We start from the raw sequence: 22,911 nt of genomic DNA, 5'->3' as shown, positions 1-22,911 counted from the left end.
TAAAGTTGCGATTGACTCACAAGCCGGTAACTGTATGTCGGCTCTTAAATAAATCTATATATTTTTAGTATTGTCACAGAGTATTCCTGTATCAAACTCGCGAAAGCTCCAGAGAGTTGCGCGGCTGCGCAACTTAAAGGGAACACTGCCGACAGACACTGACCAACACTGACAGACACACACACCCTGACAGACACTGACCGACACTGGCAGACAGCTACTATCATGCTAATCTCAGCCTGACTCTGAAACTCCGAGTGCCCCGGGACATGAACAGAGTCCCACATTTACTGAGGATGTTTCTGCACTTTACTTTCCACAGCTCCTCCACCTGAGACAACGGAAACAGTTGTAAGTGTCACAACAGAGCTTCAGCAAAGTACCGGAGAGATTACAGGTAAGAAATCTCTCCCAATAACCTCTCTAATTTAATAAGCATTAAATAAATTATATTATGTACCATACAGTGTCCACAATCACTGAATGATCTCTTTCTACACCCAGCCTTACACCGACACTGACCGACACTGACACCACAACTGACTGCACACTGGAATTCTCTGCCTCAGAGAGCTGTGGAGGCTGAGTCAGTGAATATATTCAAGGCGGGGATAGACAGATATTTGAGCCACAGGGGAGTCAAGGGTTATGGGGACCAGGCAGGAAAGTGGAGTTGAGGCCAAGATCAGATCAGCCATGATCTTATTGAATGGCGGAGTAGGCTCGAAGGGCCGAATGTCCTACTCCTGCTCCTATTGCTTACGTGCTTATGTTCTGACACTGACACTCACACTGACAGACACTGACTAACACTGACACTGACAGACACTGACTAACACTGACACTGACAGACACTGATACTCACACTGACTAACACTGACACTCACACTGACTAAAACTGACACTGACACTCACACTGACATATTGACAGACACTGAATGACACTAACACACTGAGACACTGACATTCATGTGTGAAGGAATAAGCCATATTTCAGTAAAATACACCATGCTATGAACAGAATTCTGATTTAATTAATACATGATCAACTGGGTTTAAAAACCTAAAAGCCTCAACGACACAGGCTGCAAACAGAACACAGGCTTTTGAGATAAGATCAGTTGATAACACAACAGTTGTAAACACCACAAGCTTTTGAAATGGGATTTGGTTGTAAATACTGAGACAATGGCCCTATTGAAGCAAACCATTGGTGCTCCCAGAATGTCTGCAGTTTGGAACCAACACAATAGCAATGCCCAGTTTAAAGTGTTAAAAACTAACTCCGGGAAATAGAAACTTAGAACATTAAACAACCATATGCCTTCATAATATCACATCAAATGAAACAAGCAGACATGATGTCTGTGGCATAACCATTGAGATAGCTAGAAAACAAGTAAATACTCGGTTGAAGTGTTTTCAATTGACATGTTGTAAAATATACCTACAGAAGACTTTGAAAATATGACATCAATCGGTGCACCAAGCGATCACATGGTGTTTGTATTGAACTTGGAACACCACGGAGACCGGAGTCTGTGTAACCAGTAAAGGTGGTTTTAGAATTGAATGGAAAACCTTCGATAAGAATGACATCAAAGAGATAAATCTGTTTAGCCATTTTAGGATAAGTTTTTGGAACACCTAAAGGTAGAGACATAATTATGCATGCAGCAGCTAAATTGACAGTAAGAATAGAAAAAAGTCAACAGGAAAATGACTAGAGATAATTAGCTTACATCAGCAGAAAACTTCAAAGAATATACCACTAAAAAAAGGGTACAAAAATAGAGCTTTTCAGATAGACAGTCAGAAGTCGCTGGAAAGGGGTAAAGCAATACTCACTCTTCAGAGGCATCTCTAAGTTTTTAATTCTTTGAGTCTCGGGGATCAAAAAGGTACTTTTAATTTGATTTTGGTGGATATTCTGGATTAGAAATAATAAGAAATGTATAAATGTAACGAAGTTAAGATTTGAGAATAAGGATCTCTGAGAATTAGATTGTGTAAGCTAATAGTATTTTGAACTGTTAAAGTTGCGATTGACTCACAAGCCGTTAACTGTATGTCGGCTCTATATATTTTTAGTATTGTCACAGAGTATTCCTGTATCAAACTCGCGAAAGCTCCAGAGAGTTGCGCGGCTGCGCAACTTAAAGGGAACATTGCTGACCGACACTGGCAGACACTCACCCTGACAGTCACTGACCGACACTCACCCCGGCCGACACTGACAGACACTCATCCTGACAGACACTGATTGACACTGACAGGCACTCACCCTGACAGACACTGGAAGTCATACTGACTGACACACACTGACGCTGACAGATACTCCCACTGACAGACACGGACTGATACTGACACTGACTCCCACTCCCACTGACAGACACGGACTGACACTGACACTCACACTGAAAATTACACTGACAGACACTGACACTCACACTGACGCTGATTGACACTGACTAATGCTGATTGACACTGGCTTTCTAAATGTATTTTCTAAATGGTGAGAAGCTGGGAACTGTGGAGGAGCAGAGATATTTAGGGGTCCATGTACAGAAATCACTGAAGCTAGTGGACAAAATAATGAAAAAGGCTAATGGAATGTTTGCCTTTATCTCCCGGGGTCTGGAACACAAAGGGGTGGAAGTTCTGTTCCAGCTGTACCGAGCTCTGGTCAGACCCCATCTGGACACTGCGTTCCGTTCTGGGCCCCGCACCTCAGGAAGGATAGATTGGCCTCGGAGGGGGAGCAGCGCAGATTCACCAGAATGATACCGGGGCTAAAAGGGTTAAATTATGAGGACAGTTTTCATAGGCCTGACACTGACTGTCGCTCACTAACACTGACTGTGACAGACACTGATGGACACTGCCTGACATTAACAGACATTGCTTGACATTGACTGACACTGACCACTGACACTGACATAGAAACTGACGGACACTGACTGACACTGATAGAAACTGACGGACACTGATTGACACTGATAGAAACTGACTGACACTGATTGTCTCTTAGTATCAGACACTGGCAGACAGCTACTATCATGCTAATCTCAGCCTGACTCTGAAACTCCGAGTGGCCCGGGACATGAACAGATTCCCACATTTACTGAGGATGTTTCTGCCCTTTACTTTCCACAGCTCCTCCACCTGAGACAACGCAAACAGTTGTAAGTGTCACAACAGAGCTTCAGCAAAGTACCAGAGAGATTACAGGTAAGAAATCTCTCCCAATGAACCTCTTGTCATAAATCTCATCATCAAGAAACTACCTACGAAATAACACTGGACGGCCAGCTGGTGGCGCCATCCAAGGAGTATAAATACTCAGGTGTTGGCCCCAGCTTGCCAGGGACATTTTGTAAAGACAAGGACCTAGTGGATACAACTAGACTTCCATGTTCTGAAACAAGTTGATTAAATTATCGTAATAAAACTCAATAGCCTTGCTTTATACTCAAACCAAGTGCGGAGTGAGTTTTATTACGTCACCTCTCTAATTTAATAAGCATTAAATAAATTATATTATGTACCATACAGTGTCCACAATCACTGAATGATCTCTTTCTACACCCAGCCTTACACCGACACTGACCGACACTGACACCACAACTGACTGCACACTGGAATTCTCTGCCCAGGGAGCTGTGGAGGCTGAGTCAGTGAATATATTCAAGGCGGGGATAGACAGATATTTGAACTACAGGGGAGTCAAGGGTTATGGGGACCAGGCAGGAAAGGGGAGTTGAGGCCAAGATCAGATCAGCCATGATCTTACTGAATAGCGGAGTAGGCTCGAAGGGCCGAATGTCCTACTCCTGCTCCCATTGCTTACGTGCTTATGTTCTGACACTGACACTCACACTGACAGACACTGACTAACACTGACAGACACTGACAGACACTGACTGACACTGACACTGACAGACACTGACTAACACTGACACAGGCTGAATTCAGAGAGAATGTTTCCAATGGCCGGGGAGGACAGAACCAGGGGCCACAGTCTAAAAATAGCGGGCAAATCATTTAAAACAGAGATGAGGAAGAATTTCTTCACTCAAAGAGTGGTGAGCCTGTGGAATTCCCTGCCACAGAGGGCTGTGAAGGCTAATTCAATAAATATTTTCAAGAGAGAATTGGATATATTTCTGAAGGCTAAGGGGATTAAGGGTTACGGAGAAAAGGCGGGGACGGGGTACTGAACTGGTAAGATCAGCTATGATCTCAGACTAAGATCAGCCATGATCTCATTGAATGGCGGAGCAGGCTCGAAGGGCCGAATGGCCTACTCCTGTTCCTATCTCTATGTATCTATGTATCTATGTATCTCACACTGACACTGACACACACTGACTAACACTGACACTGACACACACTGACTAACACTGACACTGACACACGCTGACAGACACTGACTAACACTGACACTGACACACACTGACACACACTGACACTGACACACAGACAGACACTGACTAACACTGACACTGACACTCACACTGACAGACACTGACTAACACTGACAGACACTGACTAACACTGACAGACACTGACTAACACTGACACTGACACTGACAGACACTGACTAACACTGATACTGACACACACTGACTAACACTGACACTGACACTGACAGACACTGACTAACACAGACACTGGCACTCACACTGACAGACACTGACTAACACTGACACTGACACAATACAATAATACAATACAAATCGCTTTATTGGCATGATAAGGTACATCTTATGTTGCCAAAGCATCAAAATACATTTATGGTTGAACACATAAACGCGGTTCTATTCAGACAGTGTATAAACAGGTATATCCCTGAGTTTATAAATATACATTCGCCTTGTTTATATATACTCTTGTCTTAGTTTACTGGTTGTCCCTCTGTTCATGGCAAGCTGTAACATAGTGTGCCGCCAGTGTTACACAGCTTCTCTCCTCCCCCAGTAGGAATGGGAGTTTTTGGTTGTCATTCAGATTTCTGAATTCAGGGCATATTTGTGAGAATTTTTGGTAGAAATTCTCCCTGATGCCCTGATATTTTCCACAGGCTGTGAGGAAGTGCATCTCTGTCTCAACTACTCCCTGACTGCAGTGAAAGCATATCCTGTCTTCTCTTGGTAGCCTGGTCTGCCTGTGTCTGCCTTTTTCGATCGCTAGGCTATGTTCGCTAAGTCTGTACCTTGTCAAGGTTCTTCTCAGTTTGTTATCCTTTACCGTGGTCAGGTAATCAGCTATGTTGTATTGTCTGTTTAGGGCCAAGTAGCAATTGAGTTTGCTTTGGGTTTTTGTTGTTTCTGCCCAATATGTCAGATATTTTTCCTTTTCCTTAGCGACGATTGTGTTGGGTCGAATTCTTTGTGTTACCCTGTCACTGTCCTGGAGCTGGTTATTGATAGTATTGTTAGTAGTTACTTCACTGAGTCCCAGGACTAGTTGACTGAGGGTATTCTTCTTTATGGTCAGCTCTTGGCATTTCAGGGCGTCGTAGTGATAGCATTGGGGGTTGCTCATTTGTCCACACTGACAGACACTGACTAACAGTGACACTGACACTCACACTGACAGACACTGACTAACACTCACACTGACACACACTGACATACTGACAGACACTGAATGACACTAACACACTGAGACACTGACACTCACGCTGACAGACACTGACACTGAATGACACTAACACACTGAGACACTGACACTCACACTGACATATTGACAGACACTGAATGACACTAACACACTGAGACACTGACAGTCATGTGTGAAGGAATAAGCCATATTTCAGTAAAATACACCATGCTATGAACAGAATTCTGATTTAATTAATACATGCTAAACTGGGTTTAAAAACCTAAAAGCCTCAACGACACAGGCTGCAAACAGAACACAGGCTTTTGAGATAAGATCAGTTGATAACACAAAAGTTGTAAACACCACAAGCTTTTGAAATGGGATTTGGTTGTAAATACTGAGACAATGGCCCTATTGAAGCAAACATTTGGTGCTTCCAGAATGTCTGCAGTTTGGAACCAACACAATAGCAATGCCCAGTTTAAAGTGTTAAAAACTAACTCCGGGAAATAGAAACTTAGAACATTAAACAACCAAATGCTTTCATAATATCACGTCAAATGAAACAAGCAGACACGACATCTGTGGCATAACCATTGAGATAGCTAGAAAACAAATAAATACTCGGTTGAAGTGTTTTCAATTGACATGTTGTAAAATATACCGACAGAAGACTTTGAAAATATCACATCAATCGGTGCACCAAGCGATCACATGGTGTTTTGTATTGAACTTGGAACACCACGGAGACCGGAGTCTGTGTAACCAGTTTAGGTGGTTTTAGAATTGAATGGAAAACCTTCGATAAGAATGACATCAAAGAGATAAACCTGTTTAGCCATTTTAGGATAAGTTTTTGGAACACCTAAAGGTAGAGACATAATTATGCATGCAGCAGCTTAATTGAGAGTAAGAATAGAAAAAAGTCAACAGGAAAATGACTAGAGATAATTAGCTTACATCAGCAGAAAACTTCAAAGAATATACCATTAAAAAAAGGGTATAAAAATAGAGCTTTTCAGATAGACATCCAGAAGTCGCTGGAAAGGGGTAAAGCAATACTCACTCTTCAGAGGCATCTCTAAGTTTTTAATTCTTTGAGTCTCGTGGATCAAAAAGGTACTTTTAATTTGATTTTGGTGGATAATCTGGATTAGAAATAATAAGAAATGTATAAATGTAACGAAGTTAAGATTTGAGAATAAGGATCTCTGAGAATTAGATTGTGTTAGCTAATAGTATTTTGAACTGTTAAAGTTGCGATTGACTCACAAGCTGTTAACTGTATGTTGGCTCTTAAATAAATCTATATATTTTTAGTATTGTCACAGAGTATTCCTGGATCAAACTCGCGAAAGCTCCAGAGAGTTGCGCGGCTGCGCAACTTAAAGGGAACATTGCTGACAGACACTGACCGACACTCACCCCAACAGACACTGACCGACACTGACAGACACTCACCCTGACAGACACTCAACCTGACAGACACTGACTGACACTCACCCCGACAGACATTGACAGACACTCACCCTGACAGACACTGACCGACACTCACCCTGACAGACACTGACTGACACTGACAGACATTCACCCCGACAGACATTGACAGACATTCCCCCGACAGAAACTGACTGACACTGAATGGCACTCACCCTGACAGACACTGATTGACACTGACAGGCACTCACCCTGACAGACACTGGAAGTCATACTGACTGACACACACTGACGCTGACAGATACTCACACTGACACTGACTCCCACTCCCACTGACAGACACGGACTCACACTGACACTGACTCCCACTCCCACTGACAGACACGGACTCACACTGACACTCACATTGAAAATTACACTGACAGACACTGACACTCACACTGACGCTGATTGACACTGATTAATGCTGATTGACACTGGCTTTCTAAATATATTTTCTAAATGGTGAGAAGCTGGGAATTGTGGAGGAGCAGAGATTTAGGGGTCCATGTACAGAAATCACTGAAGCTAGTGGACAAAATAATTAAAAATCTATGGAATGTTGGCCTTTATCTCCCGGGGTCTGGAACACAAAGGGGTGGAAGTTCTGTTCCAGCTGTACCGAGCTCTGGTCAGACCCCATCTGGACACTGCGTTCCGTTCTGGGCCCCGCCCCTCAGGAAGGATAGATTGGCCTCGGAGGGGGAGCAGCGAAGATTCACCAGAATGATACCGGGGCTAAAAGGGTTAAATTATGAGGACAGTTTTCATTGGCCTGACACTGGCTGTCGCTCACTAACGCTGACTGTGACAGACACTGACGGACACTGCCTGACATTAACAGACATTGCTTGACATTGACTGACACTGACCACTGACACTGACATAGAAACTGGCTGACACGGATTGTCTTTTAGTATCAGACACTGGCAGACAGCTACTATCATGCTAATCTCAGCCTGACTCTGAAACTCCGAGTGGCCCGGGACATGAACAGAGTCCCACATTTACTGAGGATGTTTCTGCCCTTTACTTTCCACAGCTTCTCCACCTGCGACAACGCAAACAGTTGTAAGTGTCACAACAGAGCTTCAGCAAAGTACCAAAGAGATTACAGGTAAGAAATCTCTACCAATAAACCTCTCTAATTTAATAAGCATTAAATAAATTATATTATGTACCATACAGTGTCCATAATCACTGAATTATCTCTTTCTACACCCAGCCTTACACCGACACTGACCGACACTGACACCACAACTGACTGCACACCGGAATTCTCTGCCCAGGGAGCTGTGGAGGCTGAGTCAGTGAATATATTCAAGGCGGAGATAGACAGATATTTGAACTACAGGGGAGTCAAGGGTTATGGGGACCAGGCAGGAAAGTGGAGTTGAGGCCAAGATCAGATCAGCCATGATCTTATTGAATAGCGGAGTAGGCTCGAAGGGCCGAATGTCCTACTCCTGCTCCTATTGCTTACGTGCTTATGTTCTGACACTGACACTCACACCGACAGACGCTGACTAACACTGACACTGACAGACACTGACTAACACTGACACTCACACTCACACTGACAGACACTGACTAACACTGACACTGACACTCACACTGACACACACTAACACTGACACTGACACACACTGACTAACACTGACACTGACACACACTGACACTGACACACACTGACAGACACTGACTAACACTGACACTGACACTCACACTGACACACACTGACTAACACTGACACACACTGACTAACACTGACACTCACACTCACACTGACAGACACTGACTAACACTGACACTGACACACACTGACTAACACTGACACACACTGACTAACACTGACAGACACTGATTAACACTGACACTGAAACTGACAGACACTGACTAACACTGACACTGGCACTCACACTGACAGACAGTGACTAACACTGACACACACTGACTAACACTGACACTCACACTGACAGACACTGACTAACACTGACACTGACAGACACTGACTAACAGAGACACTGACACTCACACTGACAGACACTGACTAACACTGACACTGACAGACACTGACTAACACTGACACTCACACTCACACTGACAGACACTGACTAACACTGACACTGACACTGACACTGACACACACTGACTAACACTGACACTGACACTGACACACACTGACACACGCTGACAGACACTGACTAACACTGAAACTGACACTCACACTGACACACACTGACTAACACTGACACTGACACACACTGACTAACACTGACACACACTGACAGACACTGACACACACTGACTAACAGTGACACTGACACTCACACTGACAGACACTGACTAACACTGACACTGGCACTCACACTGACAGACAGTGACTAACACTGACACTGACACACACTGACTAACACTGACACTCACACTGACAGACACTGACTAACACTGACACTGACACACACTGACTAACACTGACACTCACACTGACAGACACTGACTAACACTGACACTGACACTCACACTGACAGACACTGACTAACACTGACACTGACAGACACTGACTAACACTGACACTGACAGACACTGACTAACACTCACACTGACAGACACTGACTAACACTGACACTGACACACACTGACAGACACTGACTAACACTGACACTGACACGCACACTGACAGACACTGACTAACACTGACACTGACACGCACACTGACAGACACTGTCTGACACTCACACTGACACACACTGACATACTGACAGACACTGAATGACACTAACACACTGAGACACTGATACTCACGCTGACAGACACTGACACTGAATGACACTAACACACTGAGACACTGACATTCATGTGTGAAGGAATAAGCCATATTTCAGTAAAATACACCATGCTATGAACAGAATTCTGATTTAATTAATACATGCTAAACTGGGTTTAAAAACCTAAAAGCCTCAACGACACAGGCTGCAAACAGAACACAGGCGTTGAGATAAGATCAGTTGATAACACAAAAGTTGTAAACACCACAAGCTTTTGAAATGGGATTTGGTTGTAAATACTGAGACAATGGCCCCATTGAAGCAAACATTTGGTGCTTCCAGAATGTCTGCAGTTTGGAACCAACACAATAGCAATGCCCAGTTTAAAGTGTTAAAAACTAACTCCGGGAAATAGAAACTTAGAACATTAAACAACCATATGCCTTCATAATATCACGTCAAATGAAACAAGCAGACACGACATCTGTGGCATAACCATTGAGATAGCTAGAAAACAAATAAATACTCGGTTGAAGTGTTTTCAATTGACATGTTGTAAAATATACCGACAGAAGACTTTGAAAATATGACATCAATCGGTGCACCAAGCGATCACATGGTGTTTGTATTGAACTTGGAACACCACGGAGACCGGAGTCTGTGTAACCAGTAAAGGTGGTTTTAGAATTGAATGGAAAACCTTCGATAAGAATGACATCAAAGAGATAAATCTGTTTAGCCATTTTATGATAGGTTTTTGGAACACCTAAAGGTAGAGACATAATTATGCATGCAGCAGCTAAATTGAGAGTAAGAATAGAAAAAAGTCAACAGGAAAATGACTAGAGATAATTAGCTTACATCAGCAAAAAACTTCAAAGAATATACCACTAAAAAAAGGGTATAAAAATAGAGCTTTTCAGATAGACAGTCAGAAGTCGCTGGAAAGGGGCAAAGCGATTCTCTCACTCTTCAGAGGCATCTCTAAGTTTTTAATTCTTTGAGTCTCGGGGATCAAAAAGGTACTTTTAATTTGATTTTGGTGGATAATCTGGATTAGAAATAATAAGAAATGTATAAATGTAACGAAGTTAAGATTTGAGAATAAGGATCTCTGAGAATTAGATTGTGTAAGCTAATAGTATTTTGAACTGTTAAAGTTGCGATTGACTCACAAGCCGTTAACTGTATGTCGGCTCTTAAATAAATCTACATATTTTTAGTATTCTCACAGAGTATTACTGTATCAAACTCGCGAAAGCTCCAGAGAGTTGTGCGGCTGCGCAACTTAAAAGGGAACATTGCTGACAGACACTGACCGACACTGACAGACACTCACCCTGACAGACACTGGCCGACACTCACCCCGACCGACACTGACAGACACTCACCCCGACAGACACTGACTGACACTGACAGACACTCACCCCGACAGACACTGACCGACACTGGCAGACACTCTTCCTGACAGACACTGATTGACACTGACAGGCACTCACCCTGACAGACACTGGAAGTCATACTGACTGACACACACACTGACGCTGACAGATACTCACACTGACAGACACGGACTCACACTGACACTCACACTGAAAATTACACTGACAGACACTGACACTCACACTGACGCTGATTGACACTGACTAATGCTTATTGACACTGGCTTTCTAAATGTATTTTCTAAATGGTGAGAAGCTGGGAATTGTGGAGGAGCAGAGAGATTTAGGGGTCCATGTACAGAAATCACTGAAGCTAGTGGACAAAATAATGAAAAAGGCTAATGAAATGTTGGCCTTTATCTCCCGGGGTCTGGAACACAAAGGGGTGGAAGTTCTGTTCCAGCTGTACCGAGCTCTGGTCAGACCCCATCTGGACACTGCGTTCCGTTCTGGGCCCCGCTCCTCAGGAAGGATAGATTGGCCTCGGAGGGGGAGCAGCGCAGATTCACCAGAATGATACCGGGGCTAAAAGGGTTAAATTATGAGGCCAGTTTTCATTGGCCTGACACTGACTGTTGCTCACTAACACTGACTGTGACAGACACTGACTGACACTGCCTGACATTAACAGACATTGCTTGACATTGACTGACACTGACCACTGACATTGATCACTGACACTGACATAGAAACTGACGGACACTGACTGACACTGATAGAAACTGACTGACACTGATTGTCTCTTAGTATCAGACACTGGCAGACAGCTACTATCATGCTAATCTCAGCCTGACTCTGAAACTCCGAGTGGCCCGGGACATGAACAGAGTCCCACATTTACTGAGGATGTTTCTGCACTTTACTTTCCACAGCTCCTCCACCTGAGACAACGGAAACAGTTGTAAGTGTCACAACAGAGCTTCATATAAGAACATAAGAACATAAGAAATAGGAGCAGGAGTAGGCCAATCGGCCCCTCGAGCCTGCTCCGCCATTCAATAAGATCATGGCTGATCTGATCCTAACCGCCAACCTACTATCACAGAACCATCTCCTGAATCTAACAGAATTAGACACTGACTAACACTGACACTGACACACACTGACAGACACTGACTAACACTGACACTGACACACACTGACAGACACTGACTAACACTGACACTGACACGCACACTGACAGACACTGTCTGACACTCACACTGACATACTGACAGACACTGAATGACACTAACTGGAAGTCAGCCTTGCAATCAGGCTGACCTCTGGGTGGGGAAACTGTCCATGACGTCACACGCACGCTGTCTCCACAGCGTGCGGGGAAACTGGACTTCCGGGTTTCCTGCGCTCTACAGGGTCCCCCCACTCCGGGCGGGTCACAAATTAAAATTCCGGCCATACTCACTGACAATGTCAGACACTGAATGACCGACACTGACCAACGCTGACAGATATGACCGACACTGACCAACGCTGACAGACATGACCGACACTGACCAACGCTGACAGACATGACTGACACTGACCAACGCTGACAGACATGACCGACACTGACCAACGTTGACAGACTTGACTGACACTGACCAACGCTGACAGACATGACCGACACTGACCAACGCTGACAGACATGACCGACACTGACCAACGTTGACAGACATGACTGACACTGACCAACGTTGACAGACATGACTGACACTGACCAACGCTGACAGACATGACCGACACTGACCAACGCTGACAGACATGACTGACACTGACCAACGTTGACAGACATGACTGACACTGACCAACGCTGACAGACGTGACCGACACTGACCAACGCTGACAGACATGACTGACACTGACCAACGCTGACAGACATGACCGACACTGACCAACGTTGACAGACATGACTGACACTGACCAACGCTGACAGACATGACCGACACTGACCAACGCTGACAGACATGACCGACACTGACCAACACTGACAGACATGACTGACACTGACCAACGCTGACAGACATGACTGACACTGACCAACACTGACAGACATGACTGACACTGACCAACACTGACAGACATGACTGACACTGACCAACACTGACAGACATGACTGACACTGACACTCAACAACAACAACTTGCATTTATACAGCATCTTTAACATAGTACAACGTCCCAAGGCGCTTCACAGGAGTGTTATAGAACAAAATTTAACACTGAGCCACATTAGGAGCTATTCTGACAGATTTTAGTCAAAGACTTCGGTTTTAAGGAGCGTCTTCAAGGAGGAAAGAGAGTTACAGAGGGGGAGAGGTTTCGGGAGGGAATTCCAGAGCTTAGGGCCTCAGCTACTGAAGGCACGCCCGCCAATGGTGGAGCGATTAAAATCGGAGATGCTCAAGAGGCCAGAATTAGAGGAGCGCCGATATCTCGGAAGGTTGCAGGGCTGACACTGATAGTTACTGGCACTCACACTGTCAGATACTGACAGACAATGACAGACACTGATGCTCATTAACACTGACTGACACTGACAGACACAGGCTGACATGGTTAGACAGGGACACTCACACTGACAGACATGGTTAGACAGGGACACTCACACTGACAGACACTGACAGACATGGTTAGACAGGGACACTCACACTGACAGACACTGACAGACACTGACTGACATGGTTAGACAGGGGCACTCACACTGACAGACACTGACAGACACTGACAGACATGGTTAGACAGGGACACTCACACTGACAGACACTGACTGACATGGTTAGACAGGGACACTCACACTGACAGACACTGACAGACATGGTTAGACAGGGACACTCACACTGACAGACATGGTTAGACAGGGACACTCACACTGACAGACACTGACAGACATGGTTAGACAGGGACACTCACACTGACAGACACTGACAGACATGGTTAGACAGGGACACTCACACTGACAGACATGGTTAGACAGGGACACTCACACTGACAGACACTGACTGACACTGACTGACATGGTTAGACAGGGACACTCACACTGACAGACATGGTTAGACAGGGACACTCACACTGACAGACACTGACTGACATGGTTAGACAGGGACACTCACACTGACAGACACTGACTGACATGGTTAGACAGGGACACTCACACTGACAGACACTGACTGACACTGACTGACATGGTTAGACAGGGACACTCACACTGACAGACATGGTTAGACAGGGACACTCACACTGACAGACACTGACTGACATGGTTAGACAGGGACACTCACACTGACAGACACTGACAGACACTGACTGACATGGTTAGACAGGGACACTCACACTGACAGACACTGACAGACACTGACAGACATGGTTAGACAGGGACACTCACACTGACAGACACTGACAGACACTGACTGACATGGTTAGACAGGGGCACTCACACTGACAGACACTGACAGACACTGACAGACATGGTTAGACAGGGACACTCACACTGACAGACACTGACTGACATGGTTAGACAGGGACACTCACACTGACAGACACTGACAGACATGGTTAGACAGGGACACTCACACTGACAGACATGGTTAGACAGGGACACTCACACTGACAGACACTGACCGACACTGACAGACTCTGACACGGACAAACACCGAAACTGACTGACACTGATTGGCCGACTCTCACACTGACAGACACTGACTGACACTATAGCTGACTCTGGCACTCACACTGACTGACTCTCACACTGACTCTGACACAATGTGTAGGAATAGATTCAAGTTGCATGCAGCAGGTAAGACCCTGAAATTACACCAAGGACTCGGGGAAGTTCTCAAGACTGACTCTGGTCTGGTGTAGTAGCCCTTGGTGATGAAAACCCGTCACCATTCATGTACAGTGTTGCAATAACCCCAGTGGGACTGTGATCGAAGGGACCACAAAAAAGCCCAGGACCGAAATACCTGAGATCTGGACTTTCCATGGGGTCATTGTTGGGACCGAATCTCCATCTGCTCCAGTGGAAGGGAGCGTTGCAGTGACTGAGACACCAGGCTGGGGGTTTCCGTGGCCCTGACGATGGATGCTCTGAGGAAAATGTTGCTGGGATAGGTACTGTCGTGCTAATCTCAGCCATGTCTCTCAAACTCCATGTGGTGAAGGTACCCCCACAGTGCTGTTAGTTAGGATTTTGACCCAGCGACACTAATGGTACGACGATACATTCCCAATTCAGAATGGTGTGTGACTTGGAGGGGAACTTGAAAGTGGTGGTGTCCTCATGCGCCTGCTACATAAGAACATAAGAACATAAGAAATAGGAGCAGGAGTAGGCCAATCGGCCCCTCGAGCCTGCTCCGCCATTCAATAAGATCATGGCTGATCTGATCCTAACCGCCAACCTACTATCACAGAACCATCTCCTGAATCTAACAGAATTAGACACACGAAATAGGAGCAGGATCAGGCTACACGGCCCCTGGGCCCGCTCCGCTACCCACAGGGCCATGACCGATCCGAACCTAGACTCATGTCCAAATTCCTGCCCGCTCCCCGTAACCCTTAATTCCCTTTACTTCTAGGAAACTGTCTATTTCTGTTTTAAATTTATGTAATGATGTAGTTTCTACAGCTTTTTGGGGCAGCATGTTCCATGGACCTTCCAGGTGGTAGAGGTCGCAGGTTTGTGAGGTGCTGTCAACAATAACAACAACTTGCATTTATATAGCACCTTTAAAATAGCAAGACATCCCAAGGTGCTTAACAAGAGTGTTATCAATACAAATTTTGACACCAAGCCACAGAAGGAGATATGAGGATAGAGGTAGGTCATAGAGTCATAGAGTTATACAGCACAGAAAGAGGCCCTTCAGCCCATCGTGTCCACGCCGACTATCAAGCCCTGTCTATTCTAATCCCATTTTCCAGCACTTGGTCCGTAGCCTTGTATGCTATGGCATTTCAAGTGCTCATCTAAATGCTTCTTGAATGTTGTGAGGGTTCCTGCCTCTACCACCCTTTCAGGCAGGGAGTTCCAGATTCCAACCACCCTCCGGGCGAAAAAGTTTTTCCGCAAATTCCCTCTAAACCTCCTGCCCCTTACCTTGAAACTGGTTATTTACCCCTCTACTAAGGGGAAAAGTTCCTTTTTATCTACCCTATCTATGCCCCTCATAATTTTGTACACATCAATCAGGTCCCCCCTCAGCCTTTTCTGCTCTAAGGAAAACAACCCCAGCCTGTCCAGTCTCTCTTCATAGCTGAAGCGCTCCAGCCCAGGTAACATCTTGGTGAATCTCCTCTGCACCCTCTCCAATGCAATCAGATCCTTCCTATAGTGTGGCGACCAGAACTGCACACAGCATTCCAGCTGTGGCCTAACTAGCGGTTTGTACAGCTCCATCATAACCTCCCTGCTCTTATATTCTATGCCTCGGCTAATGAAGGCAAGTATCCCATATGTCTTTTTAACCACCTTATCTACCTGTCCTGCTGCCTTCTATGTACATGTCCCTCTGATCCTCTGTCCTTCCTAGGGTCCTACCATTCATTGTGTATTCCCTTGCCTTGTTTGTCCTCCCAAAATGCATCACCTCACACTTTTCAGGGTTAAATTCCATTTGCCACTGTTCTGCCCATCTGACCAACCCGTCTATATCGTCCTGTAGCCTGAGGCTTCCCTCCTCGCTATTTACCACTCCACCAATTTTCGTGTTATCTGCGAACTTACTGATCATTCCTCCTACATTCATATCTAAATCATTCATGTACACTACAAACAGCAAAGGACCCAGCACCGATCCCTGCGGTACACCACTGGACATAGGATTCCAGTCACAAAAACAACCTTCGACCATCACCCTCTGCCTCCTGCCACTAAGCCAATTTTTGATCCAATGTGCCAAATTGCCCTGGATCCCATGGGCTCTTACCTTCTTGACCAGTCTCCCATGCGGGACTTTGTCAAAAGCCTTACTGAAGTCCATGTCGACTACATCAACTGCACTACCCTCATCCACACACCTAGTCACCCCCTTGAAAAATTCAATCAAATTGGTCAGACATGATCTCCCCCTGACAAAGCCATGCTGACTATCCTTGATTAATCCTTGCATCTCCAAGTGGAGACTAATTCTGTCCCTCAGAATTTTTTCCAATAATTTTCCTACCACTGATGTTAGGCTCACTGGCCTGTAATTCCCTGGTTTATCCCTACTACCCTTCTTGAATAATGGTACTACGTTAGCTGTCCTCCAGTCCTCTGGCACCTCCCGTGTGGCCAGAGAGGTTCTGAAAATTTGTGTCAGAGCCCCTGCAATCTCCTCCCTTACCTCACACAGCAGCCTGGGATACATCTCGCCTGGGCCTGGAGATTTATCCACTTTTAAGCCCGCCAAAACCGCTAGTACCTCCTCCCTCTCAATACTAATTTGTTCAAGTATATCACAATCCCCCTGCCTGATTTCTATGCCTACATCGTCCTTCTCCATAGTGAACACAGATGCAAAATATTCATTTAAAACCTTACCTACATCTTTCGGCTCTACACACAGATTGCCACTTTGGTCCCTAATGGGCCCTACTCTTTCCCTGGTTATCCTCTTGCCCTTAATATACTTATAAAACAACTTGGGATTTTCCTTTATTTTGCCCGCCAGTGTTTTTTCATGACCCCTCTTCGCTTCCCTAACTTCTTCTTTAAGTACCCCCCTGCACTTTCTATACTCCTCTAGGGCTTCCACTGTTTTTAGACCTTTGTATCTGCCAAAAGCCTCCTTTTTTTCCTAATCGATTCTTGTATATCCCTTGACATCCAGGGCTCCCTGGACTTGTTGATCCCACCCTTGACCTTTATGGGAACATGTTGGCGTTGGACTCTCTCTATTTCCTTTCTGACAGACTCCCACTGCTCTGATGTGGATTTTCCTACAAGTAGCTGATCCCAGTCCACTTTGGCCAAATCCTGCCTTATCTTATTAAAATCGGCCTTCCCCCAATTTAGAACCTTTATTTCCGGTCCATCTTTGTCCTTTACCATGACTACCTTAAATCTCACCGAATGATGGTCACTATCACCAAAATGCTTTCCTACTGACACTTCTACCACTTGCCCGGCTACATTCCCTAGAATTAGGTCCAGTATCGCCCCCTCTCTTGTAGGACTTTCTACATGCTGGCTCAAAAGGCCCTCCTGGATGCACTTTAAGAATTCCGCACCCTCTAAGCCTTTCACACTCTGACTATCCCAGTTAATATTGGGGAAGTTGAAATCCCCTACTATTATTATTACCCTATTATTTCTACACTTCTCTGAGATTTGCCTACATATCTGTTCCTCTATCTCCCCCTGACTGTTTTGGGGCCTATAGTACACTCCCAGCAAAGTGCTTGCCCCCTTTTTGTTTTTAAGTTCTACCCATATGGCCTCATTAGAGGTACCTGCTAAGATATCATCCCTCCATACAGCAGTAATTGACTCCTTGATTAATATTGCGACATCCCCTCCTCTTTTATACCCCCCTCTGTCTCGCCTGAAGATTCTATACCCTGGAATATTGAGCTGCCAGTCCTGCCCCTCTCTCAACCATGTCTCTGAATAGCAACAATCGCATACTCCCATGTGTTCATCAACACCTTCAATTCATCTACCTTACTCGCAAGACTCCTTGCATTAAAATAAATGCCATCCAGCCCCACCATACTCCCTTGTGCCATTATATATTTGCTCTGCCTTCCAGGTTGACTTGTTTTTTCCTCGATATTTAGTATATTTGGCTGTGCATCACCCCCTACTATAGCTCCACTCCGTATCCCATCCCCCTGCCAAGTTCATTTAAACTCCCCCCGCCCCTGCCACCCCGCAACGGTACTAGCAAACCTCCCTGCAAGGATGTTGGTCCCGTTCTGGTTCAGGTGCAACCTGTCCGACTTGTACAGGTCCCACCTTCCCCAGAAGCAGACCCAGTGATCCAGGAAACTAAAGCCCTCCCTCTTGCACCAACTCTTTAGCCACGCATTCATCTGCTCTATCCTTCTATCCCTAGTGTGGAGATGCCAGTGTTGGACTGGGGTGGACAAATGTAAGAAATCACACAACACCAGGTTATAGTCCAACAGCTTTATTTGAAATCACAAGCTTTCGGAGCGCTGCTCCTTCGTCAGGTGAAGTGGAGAGATGCATAAAAACACAGCTTATATAGTCAAAGAATAATGTCAGATGTTTACAGGTAATCTTTCTAACTGCCATTTATCACACCTCGGCAGAGAGATAATCACAGCAATCAAAGGTGTAAATGGTGTCCATACAGGTCAGTCAGGAAAACATTACATCAAAGAGCAATGAGGTGGGGTCACAAGGGGTCAAATGTTGCAGATGCTGGGGTCTGTATGAAAAACAAAAAAACAGACAAAAAACATTTTTTTTGCTGGAAATCACAGCAGGTCCGGCCACATCTGTGTGGAGAGAACAAGCCAATGATGACTCGAGTCTGGATGACCCTACGTCAGGTGGGGCTTTTTGTCTGTTTTTTTGTTTTTCATACAGACCCCAGCATCTGCAACATTTGACCCCTTGTGACCCCACCTCATTGCTCTTTGATGTAATGTTTTCCTGACTGACCTGTTTGGACACCATTTACACCTTTGATTGCTGTGATTATCTCTCTGCCGAGGTGTGATAAATGGCAGTTAGAAAGATTACCTGTAAACATCTGACATTATTCTCTGACTATATAAGCTGTGTTTTTATGCATCTCTCTACTTCACCTGACGAAGGAGCAGCGCTCCGAAAGCTTGTGATTTCAAATAAAGCTGTTGGACTATAACCTGGTGTTGTGTGATTTCTTACTTCTATCCCTATACACACTAGCATGGGACACCGCGAATAATCCAGACATTACAACCTTTGAAGTCCTGATTTTTAGTCTGCTACCTAGCTCCCTAAATTCTTTTTGCAGGACCTCATCCCTCTTTCTACCCATGTCGTTGGTAACAATGTGAACCACGACCTCTTTTTTTAAATTCATTTATGGGATGTGGGCGTCGTTGGCTAGGCCTGCATTTAGTGCCCATCCCTAATTGCCCTTGAGAAGATGGTGGTGAGCCACCTTCTTGAACCGCTGCAGTCCATATGGTGTAGGTACACCCACAATGCTGTTAGGAAGGGAGTTCCAGGATTTTGGCCCAGCGACAGTGAAGGAACGGCGATACAGGCCCAAGTCAGGATGGTGTGTGGCTTGGAGGGGAACTTGTAGGTGGTGATGTTCCCATGCGTCTGCTGCCCTTGTCCTTCTAAGTGGTAGAGGTCGTGGGTTTGGAAGGCGCTGTTGAAGGAGCTTTGGCGAGTTGCTGCAGTGCATCTTGTAGATGGTACACACTGCAGCCACAGTGCGCCGGTGGTGGAGGGAGTGAATGTTGAAGGTGGTGGATGGAGTGCCAATCAAGCGGGCTGCTTTATCCTGAATGGTGTCGAGCTTCTTGAGTGTTGTTGGAGCTGCACTCCTCCATGCAAGTGGAGAGTATTCCATCACACTCCTGACTTGTGCCTTGTAGATGGTGGAAAGGCTTTAGGGAGTCAGGAGGTGAGACACTCGCCGCAGAATTCCCAGCCTCTGGCCTGCTCTTGTAGCCACAGTATTTATATGGCAGGTCCAGTTCAGTTTCTGATCAATGGTAACCCCCAGGATGTTGATAGTGGGGGATTCAGCGATGGTAATGCCATTGAATGTCAAGGGGAGATGGTTAGAGCCTCGCTTGTTGGAGATGGTCATTGCCTGGCACTTGTATGGTGCGAATGTTACTTGCCACCTCTGACTGTTCGCCCTCCCCCTTCAGAATGCCCTGCAGCTGTTCAGTGACATCCATGACCCTGGCATCAGGGAGGCAACATACCATCCTGGATTGTGTACAATTTTGGTCTCCTTACCTAAGGAAGGATATACTTGCCATAGAGGGAGTGCAACGAAGGTTCACGAGATTGATTCCTGGGATGGCGGGACTGTCGTATGAGAAGAGATTGAGTGAACTAGGCCTGTATTCTCTTGAATTCAGAAGAATGAGAGGGGATCTCATTGAAGCATACAACTCGTGGACACCAACGCCCCTCCGGAACCTTCTTCCCCTTCACTTTCTTCTGACCCCATCCCTTCTCCCAATCTCACCCCCTGCCATGTTTTCACTATCCCCTCTGACCTTCCTCTCTCTGACCCCGAACGATCAGTCCTCAGCAAAGGCCTGAGCGTCATCCCCTTACGCCCCCACCTCAATGAATTTCGAGCTTGGCATGACGCTGAGCTTTTTTACTGTCGCCTTCGTCTCCGTGCCCACTTCTTTGGCGAGGAGTCTTCCCCCCCGCGCAGCTGAACCTTTCCCCTGTTTTCAGAATTCTCGTTCTACCTGGACCCCTCCCCTGGCCTCTTAACCTCTCTAGATCTTTTCATCACTAACTGCCGCCGTGACATCGGCCGTCTCCATTTCTCTGCTCCCCTCACTCACTCCAACCTACCTCCCTCTGAACTCGCAGCACTCCATTCTCTTAGATCCAACCCTGACATTGTCATTAAACCTGCTGACAATTGTGGTGCTGTTGTTGTTTGGCGAACTGACCTCTACCTAGCGGAGGCTGAACGCCAACTCTCCGACACTTCCTCCTACCTCCACCTGGACCATGACCCCATTACCGAACATCAAGCCACCGTTTCCAAGACTGTCACTGACCTCATCTCCTCTGGAGATCTTCCCCCCACGGCCGCCAACCTCATAGTTCCCCAACCCCGCACAGCCCATTTCTACCTCCTTCCCAAGATCCACAAACAAAACTGCCCTGGTAGACCCATCATTTCAGCCTGTTTTTGCCCCACGAAACTGATCTCTCCCCTTGTCCAGTCTCTTCCCACCTACATCCGCGACTCTTCCGACGCCCTCCGCCATTTCAACAGTTTCCAGTTTCCTGGCCCCAACCGCTTCCTTTTCACTATGGACGTACAATCCCTTTACACCTCCATCCCCCACCAGGATGGCCTGAGGGCGCTCCGCTTCTTCCTTGAACAGAGGCCCAACCAGTCCCCATCCACCACCACCCTCCTTCACCTGGCTGAATTTGTTCGCACATTGAACAACTTCTCCTTTGACTCCACTCACTTCCTCCAAAATAAAGGTGTTGCTATGGGTACCCGCATGGGTCCTAGCTATGCCTGGCTTTTCGTGGGGTATGTGGAACACTCTTTGTTCCAGTCCTACTCAGGTCCCCTTCCTTACCTCTTTTTCCGGTACATTGATGACTGTATCGGTGCTGTTCCCTGCTCACGCCCTGAACTAGACAATTTCATTCACTTTGCTTCCAATTTCCACCCTTCCCTCACCTTCACATGGTCCATCGCCGACTCTTCGCTTCCCTTCCTCGACTCCTCTGTCTCCATCTCTGGGGATAGGCTATTGACAAACATTCACTACAAGCCCACTGACTCCCACAGCTACCTGGACTACACTTCCTCCCACCCCGCCTCCTGTAAGGACTCTATTCCATTCTCCCAGTTTCTCCGTCTCCGCCGCATCTGCTCAGATGATGCCACCTTCCACACTAGTGCTTCCGACATGTCTTCCTTTTTCCTCAACCAAGGATTCCCATCTACCGTGGTTGAC

At 46.0% G+C, this 22,911-nt stretch overlaps 1 long non-coding RNA gene across 1 annotated transcript in view; it reads right to left on the bottom strand.

Annotated features, from left to right (window-relative positions):
- Positions 1 to 1,014: 1,014 nt before the first annotated feature.
- The window catches only part of LOC147123875 (uncharacterized), an 81,197-nt gene continuing 59,300 nt past the window's right edge, over positions 1,015 to 22,911 (bottom strand). The window contains exons 2-5 of the long non-coding RNA XR_015075129.1: positions 10,821 to 10,902; positions 6,674 to 6,755; positions 1,849 to 1,930; positions 1,015 to 1,539 (exon numbers count right to left, since the gene is read on the bottom strand). This is a non-coding gene — a long non-coding RNA (uncharacterized LOC147123875). The remainder of the gene's footprint in view (positions 1,540 to 1,848; positions 1,931 to 6,673; positions 6,756 to 10,820; positions 10,903 to 22,911) is intronic.

This window comes from Somniosus microcephalus, chromosome 2 (genome assembly GCF_052327205.1).
Source record: "Somniosus microcephalus isolate GS21.2 chromosome 2, FLI_Smic_1.0, whole genome shotgun sequence".
Lineage (NCBI taxonomy): Eukaryota > Metazoa > Chordata > Chondrichthyes > Squaliformes > Somniosidae > Somniosus > Somniosus microcephalus.
This window is presented reverse-complemented; position numbering and strand designations above follow the sequence as displayed.